This window comes from Dipteris shenzhenensis, unplaced genomic scaffold (genome assembly GCF_047967505.1).
Source record: "Dipteris shenzhenensis isolate YYH24624 ecotype China unplaced genomic scaffold, Dip_SZ_1.0 scaf0414, whole genome shotgun sequence".
Classification (NCBI taxonomy): Eukaryota; Viridiplantae; Streptophyta; class Polypodiopsida; order Gleicheniales; family Dipteridaceae; genus Dipteris; species Dipteris shenzhenensis.
Window position 1 is genome coordinate 52,501 of NW_028239720.1, and position 7,105 is coordinate 59,605.

Sequence of the window (7,105 nt, forward strand, 5' to 3'; positions counted from 1 at the left end):
CAAGCAGTCATTGGATCCTATATGGTAGAGGTAGATATCCCTATGGGTTACTGAATCCTCCTCAGACAGCCTCGTTACAGCAGACGAAAGAACGAAAGCCAAATCATATCAAAGCTTTTTTCCATTTCAGAATGGATTCCTTCTTGAATAGTGATTAATAACATGGATAAGCTTACATCAACCCGTCAATCCCCCGTATATTCGATCTGTTTAATATTACTGAAATGGAAACAGACATGAGACTCATTAGCGAATCTACCCATCAAATCAATATATTCTCCATCTTTCCATTCCATATCTCCCTCTTCCACCTTTATCTATTAATTCACTCTATCATATTGGAACGAATATCATTAGCACTAGCAATTCGGGTGGTTCTAGAGAGTAGAAGGATTTTTCACAGATCACTTGTAGATTCTATTTCTTCCACATCAGAGAATAATTCTCCCAAGTCTATATCGGTAGTATCGAAGCAGGAAATAGATACTACGGTGAATACCTATTTACTTCTGGGGAAGTTGAAGTAGGAACAGAATCTCCTTCTCCTTACTACTTCTTAAGAATATTAATGACACTGAAGTAAGTAGACTAGCGAATCGATTTGGGGGATAGGGAGGAGGTAGAGGCAAACACACAGGAGGGAGTTGAAAATGAAAGAATGGAATATCAAAATTATTTTGTGAATCCTCTTGTATCGGGTAACAACCGAAAGGTATTTCGTACTTCTATTCTTAGTATTAATTGAATGACGAGGAGCCGTATGAGGTGAGAATCTCACGTACGGTTCTGTAGAGTGACACTGAAACTGACTCATCTGTCAACTATTCCACAACTACACCAAAAAAACCTAACTCTGCCCTACGGAAAGTCGCCAGAGTTCGATTAACCTCCAAGTTCGAGATAACGGCTTACATACCAGGTATTGGCCATAATTTGCAAGAACATTCCGTGGTCCTTGTGAGAGGCGGGAGGGTGAAGGACCTACCTGGTGTAAGATATCATATCGTTAGAGGAACTTTAGATGCTGTAGGAGTAAAGGATCGTAAGAAGGGGCGTTCCAGTGCGTTGCAGAACATTGTCGTAACTTGTATCATCGCAATGATTCCGTATCGGTTGTTCTGATATGTCAAATGCATAGCCGACCCGATAGTGGGAATGTTGCCAGGGGACCGAAGCCTGCTATTACGGAGATTGATTATTATCTTATTCGTGTGAAACAACTCGGTGTCCAGGGTATTGCATTCCAGTAAGTTGAGTCTTACCCGGACTCCCATTTATTTGGAAAATCTTCGAATGTCTTCTCTCTCTCAGAACGAGTTCGGACTACGATTATGGAGATTCAGTGGAGGTTTTGTGAACATTTGGTAATTGGATCAATAAACCCACGGACATTCTTGGTGAGATAAATGAAATACGGGATTTCCCTTCTCCTATTCGTGGGATGATGAAGAGGAAACGGATACTCAATGCCTAATGAGTAAATATGATTCATTGAAGTAACCCGAACTTACTTCAAGACTTTCTATTCAATCATATGGAAAGCTGCATTCGATGAAAGTCGCACGTGCAGTTTGGGGGGAGATCCTCGACTAACCGGCGGATCCACCCTACAATATGGAGTGAAAAAGCCCAAATAAGATTCTAAGATACAGTCGAGATAGAATCGGAATCCGACATATCTGTAAACTCATGTTACACCGGAGCAATGTAGCGAACAAAAAGAAAAATATAGAATCGGATCCAATTTATCGTAATCGATTAGTAAACATGTTGGTTGATCGTATTCTTAAAGATGGCAAGAAATCATTGGCTTATCAGATTCTCTATCAGGCTATGAAGCGGATTAAGGAAAAGACGAATAAGAATCCACTGTCTGTCCCGCGACAAGCAATACGTAGGGTAACTCCCGATATAGTAACAGAATCCAAACGTGTAGGTGGATCGACTTATCGAGTCCCCGTTGAAGTAGTACCTGCAGAAGGAAGAGCTTTGGCTATCCGATGGTTATTGATCGCGTGTCGAAAACGTTCAGGTCGAAGTATGGCTTTAAGATCAAGTGATGAATTAATGGATGCTGCCAGAAATTCTGGTAGTGCTGTACGGAAGAAGGAGGAGACTCACAAGGTGGCAGAAGCTAATAAGGCTTTTGCCCATTTCCGTTAGTTCCGGGTTCGTTTCAATCCACAACCTCTTATTGGTGGATTGAAACCTTCTACTCCGGAGCGCAGGGTATTAGGAATCAAGATACGCCAGAAGCATATGGATAAGCAGAAATTAAATAATGGGAGAAAGAATATCCAAGTCATAGGGGAAATTTTGTCACTGGTATAGTACCTCATGAAAAAGAGAAAGACTAGTGTCGAATCGTAAAGTCCATAACATCATCGACATGATCAACATGATCGACATGACCAAAGTGATCGACGCAATCGACGCAATCAACATGATCGACATGATCGACATGACTAGAATGATCGACACAATCGACACAATCGACATGATCGACATGATTGGCACTGCCCGCATCCCCGCGACTCCCACCATTCTCAACTATCTCCGCCTGGGGCGGACTACTCACCTCGGGGGGGGGGGGGATGTCAGGCAACGCCAGCAGATATTTATCCTGTATGTCCCTCACCTCGAATCGATGATTGAGTCGTAGTACATCTAAGGCAAAGCTGGCATCTCCCATGATGTACTCGAGGAGCCGAACTAACGTTGACTTTCCCGTGGTTTATGATAATAAAAGGGAAATGCGTCTGAAAAGAGAGTCAAGGTTTGAAGAAGTATCGTGCGAAAACAAAGGGAAGTCTTCCCGTTTCTTCGGATATTCAATCAATATTAGATTAGTTGACACAGGTGGGATTCTGTGATATACTATGGATCAACAGGCTCATCAGCTTGGGTAATCACCAATCGTTTCGAAAACCAAAAATTACCACGACCGCAACTTTAGAAAGACGCGAAAGCGCAAGCCTATGGGGTCGCTTCTGCGACTGGATCACCAGCACTGAAAACCGTCTTTACATCGGATGGTTCGGTGTCTTAATGATTCCCACCTTATTAACCGCAACCTCTGTATTCATCATTGCTTTCATCGCAGCTCCCCCTGTAGATATCGATGGTATTCGTGAGCCTGTCTCCGGTTCTTTGCTATACGGAAACAACATTATCTCCGGTGCTATCATTCCTACTTCTGCAGCTATCGGTTTACACTTCTACCCAATCTGGGAAGCAGCTTCCGTTGATGAATGGCTATACAATGGTGGTCCTTACGAACTGATCGTTCTTCACTTCCTACTTGGTGTAGCTTGCTACATGGGTCGTGAGTGGGAACTTAGTTTCCGTTTAGGCATGCGTCCTTGGATTGCTGTTGCGTACTCAGCTCCCGTTGCAGCTGCTACCGCTGTGTTCCTGATCTACCCAATCGGTCAAGGAAGTTTCTCTGACGGTATGCCCCTAGGAATTTCTGGTACTTTCAACTTCATGATCGTTTTCCAGGCTGAGCACAACATCCTTATGCATCCCTTCCACATGTTGGGTGTAGCTGGCGTATTCGGCGGCTCTCTATTCAGTGCTATGCATGGTTCTTTGGTAACTTCTAGTTTGATCAGAGAAACTACTGAGAATGAGTCTGCTAATGCAGGTTACAAGTTCGGTCAAGAGGAAGAGACCTACAACATCGTAGCTGCTCACGGTTATTTTGGCCGTTTGATCTTCCAATATGCCAGCTTTAACAATTCTCGCTCTCTGCACTTCTTCTTAGCCGCTTGGCCCGTAGTAGGCATCTGGTTTACTGCCTTGGGTATCAGCACCATGGCATTCAACTTGAATGGTTTTAACTTCAACCAATCCGTGGTTGATAGCCAAGGTCGTGTTATTAACACCTGGGCTGATATCATCAACCGTGCTAACCTAGGTATGGAAGTTATGCATGAACGTAACGCTCATAATTTCCCTCTAGACTTAGCTTCTGTTGAAGCTCCTTCTGTAAACGGATAATACCTGTCTGGTCGTGCAGCATCACTAAATACCAAACCTCGCATAAGGTTTGGTATTTAATGGAGATTCGTCCGATGGAATGAATAGAAATAATAGTAATATCTCGCCATAATCTTACAATTATCAGTTTCCAATCTTGGATTCTGGGGAATCTTTGAAACACCCTTCTAGGATTACAGAGAATGGGAATCAAAGATATTCTCATTCTGATTAGCGGAACGCTTGTAGTCCCGTACCCACTGGAATAGATTGAGAATACATTTTTCACCTAACATATTTTTTCTTGTATTAATATATAGACGAATAATACGTACGCGCATCGAATGAATGACCCTAGTAGATCTTGTTCTCTCCCAGTTAAGAAAGCTGAATAGGGAAAGTAGGGGGCGGACGTAGCCAAGTGGATCAAGGCAATGGATTGTGGATCCATCACGCGCGGGTTCAATCCCCGTCGTTCGCCCATCAGGTTGGAGAACTCGTCTTTATCACTCGGAATAAAATAAGTTGATGAGGAGATAGATAAGACATAGATAGGTTTCTTCAACAATTCGAGATTCCCGAGACAGCTTCAGGTAGGTACGAATACACCCACAAATCACCACATCGAAAGTACTCACTCCATTGGGCCTTGAATCTTTCGATATTATCTATATAATGGAATGTGAGAGGTGGGTAGTATCTACCACATATAGATAAAGTGAAGAGAGATCATGAGGTAAGAGAAGTGGGAGAAGAAAAAGTAAGAAGTCCAGATTTATTCTCTGAAGTTCCGAAGTTAGCAGAAACCGATGGATTCCACTACTCATTTGAATCATTGAAAAATCAAGATCTAGGGGAATTTCTAATTGGTCTATTCTCCAGTTATGAACCCTCCATCAAATTATTTGACTTATGAATTCTGAGTTCAATCTTTTTACGGAATCTGCGCGATTCAATGAAGCGGGGTAATAGCGTGACTCCGGGAATCCTGATGTTACTAACAATACCAATTCCTATGCATCGTTCAGGTGAGAGAAATTTGATCGAAGGAGGTTCTATAGATCTAGCGAAACTAATTAATAGAACTGGTGGAGTAGTAAAAAAACCAGCAACAAATTCTGTTGAATCCTTCTATCCTCTTTCTCTATCAATAAGATGCTCACCTGCTGAAAAGGATAGAAAGGGAAAGACACGTAATTCTTACTATTCGGATTCAAACGGAAATATTTCCACAACTTCGACGAGGGAAGAACCGCAAGTTCCCATATATAGTGCGATGGATCCTTCGGTTTCAGATGGATGGAGGGTCCGGCTGATGAGGGATCCACTCCCCATCAAGAATATATCCAGAGATGTGACTGAGAGGATTGAAAAATCACTGGGGGATAAGAATCTAGAAGATTCAAATGAGTTTTTTGAATTCTATATAAATGTGATACTTCGTAAGGATGACTGTTACTAAAATGATTCTGATTCGTTACTTCTCCGGAAAATCCATGACAAGCAAAGGGTTAATTGGCTACAAACAGCAACATTAAGAAGCGATTCCTTCATTCCCGTAATATCGGACTTTTGGGACAAAATGTTACTCGAATCCAGGGATTCAGTAGATCGGCAGGGAGATGAATCACCGTTCTATTCCGAGCGGAAGGGTCTCTCCAATTTGTCTCTATTTCCACCCCATAAGAATACAATGTCATCTCGTGATGGTGTATCCCTATCCTATAGCGATATAAGAGATTGGTTAAATTCCATTGACGAGGGGAGTTGGACACTATTCCGGGATTACGCCGATTTTTATATGTGGCATTCCTGTCACCAAAGTCCTTCTCCATGGAATAAGGATGAGCGCGAATTGAATCTAACGAGATCTCTCTTAGAAAAGAGATTTATCGAACTTGATTATCTATCGGATAATCAATTACTCACTGAGGTACCAAGTATATTACTAGAAATTTCCTGTGGTTTCTCGAAGTATGTCTCCTCACAAATAGAGACATCTAGAGAATTGGAGGCTTTTCATAGCAACTCAAGGGATGAGTCTGATTCCAGAAATCAGAAGGTTGGGAAGGAGATACCTATCGAAGATACTTGTTTATCTAGTTGAAGTGAGGAGAGAAATCCAGAATATGATTCAATGAAAAGATCTGGAAATGGCTTTGTAGGCAGTTACTCTCCGGAGGAAAGAGCAATATCCACTGATGATTCTCCAGAGGCGGTGAGTCACGGCTTTTCACGGCTTTTCAACAGAATCATCTATACATGAACTAGGTATGGGTCCCACCGCCGATGGAACTCCTATTAAGACATATTTGGCAGAAGAATGATATAAGAATTCCGTGTCTTTCGGTATCGGAAGAATATCTCATTTATGGAAAGTAGAGAGAGATTGTCGGCATTTTACACTCGACTCTCCTTTATTGTTGGGAGATCCTTTCTCCCCTTCTGTAGCGGGAATAGCAGAAAATGATTCCAATAAATGTATTGATTCTTCCTAGAATCGTAAGTGGTTCTTCCAATTATTGGGGTTAGATTCCCACGGAAATGAGGGGGAATTTTCTATTCTACACGCCTATTCACAACTAATAAATGAATCAAGAAACCGACTGACTGGATTTCTTTTAAGAGTTAAAAAATCGAATTTGATTTCCAGTAAGGTAAGAATTGGTAGTAGTAGCGAGGAACCTAGGAAAGCCTTTCTATCGAGAGGAGATCTATCATTTGGTGGAATACTTGACGAGGAATCAGAGATGCAAAATGGCGCATACTTCGATCTTGATAAGATTATTTCAAACCGTTTAGAGATCCTTTTCGATGTACCTGTAGAAAGAACTGATGGAAGTGAAAATCCTACTTTTTCAGATGAATCGGGAGAGGGAGGTAACATATCTTCAACATACTCTCTAGTTAGGGTATATGAACGAAATAGGTTAATATCTCTCTACTCAGTATACACGCTCTTTTCGCGTGACTATTTCTGTACATTAGCTAGTGAATATCTATCCAGAATCAACTATCAATTGGGTAGCCGGGAGGGGGGCGAGGGATCTACTGGTGTAACAAGAATTGCAATTGAATAGAGATTATTGGAATGGAGGGGTAACATAGAGCGTTTGTTGCATGA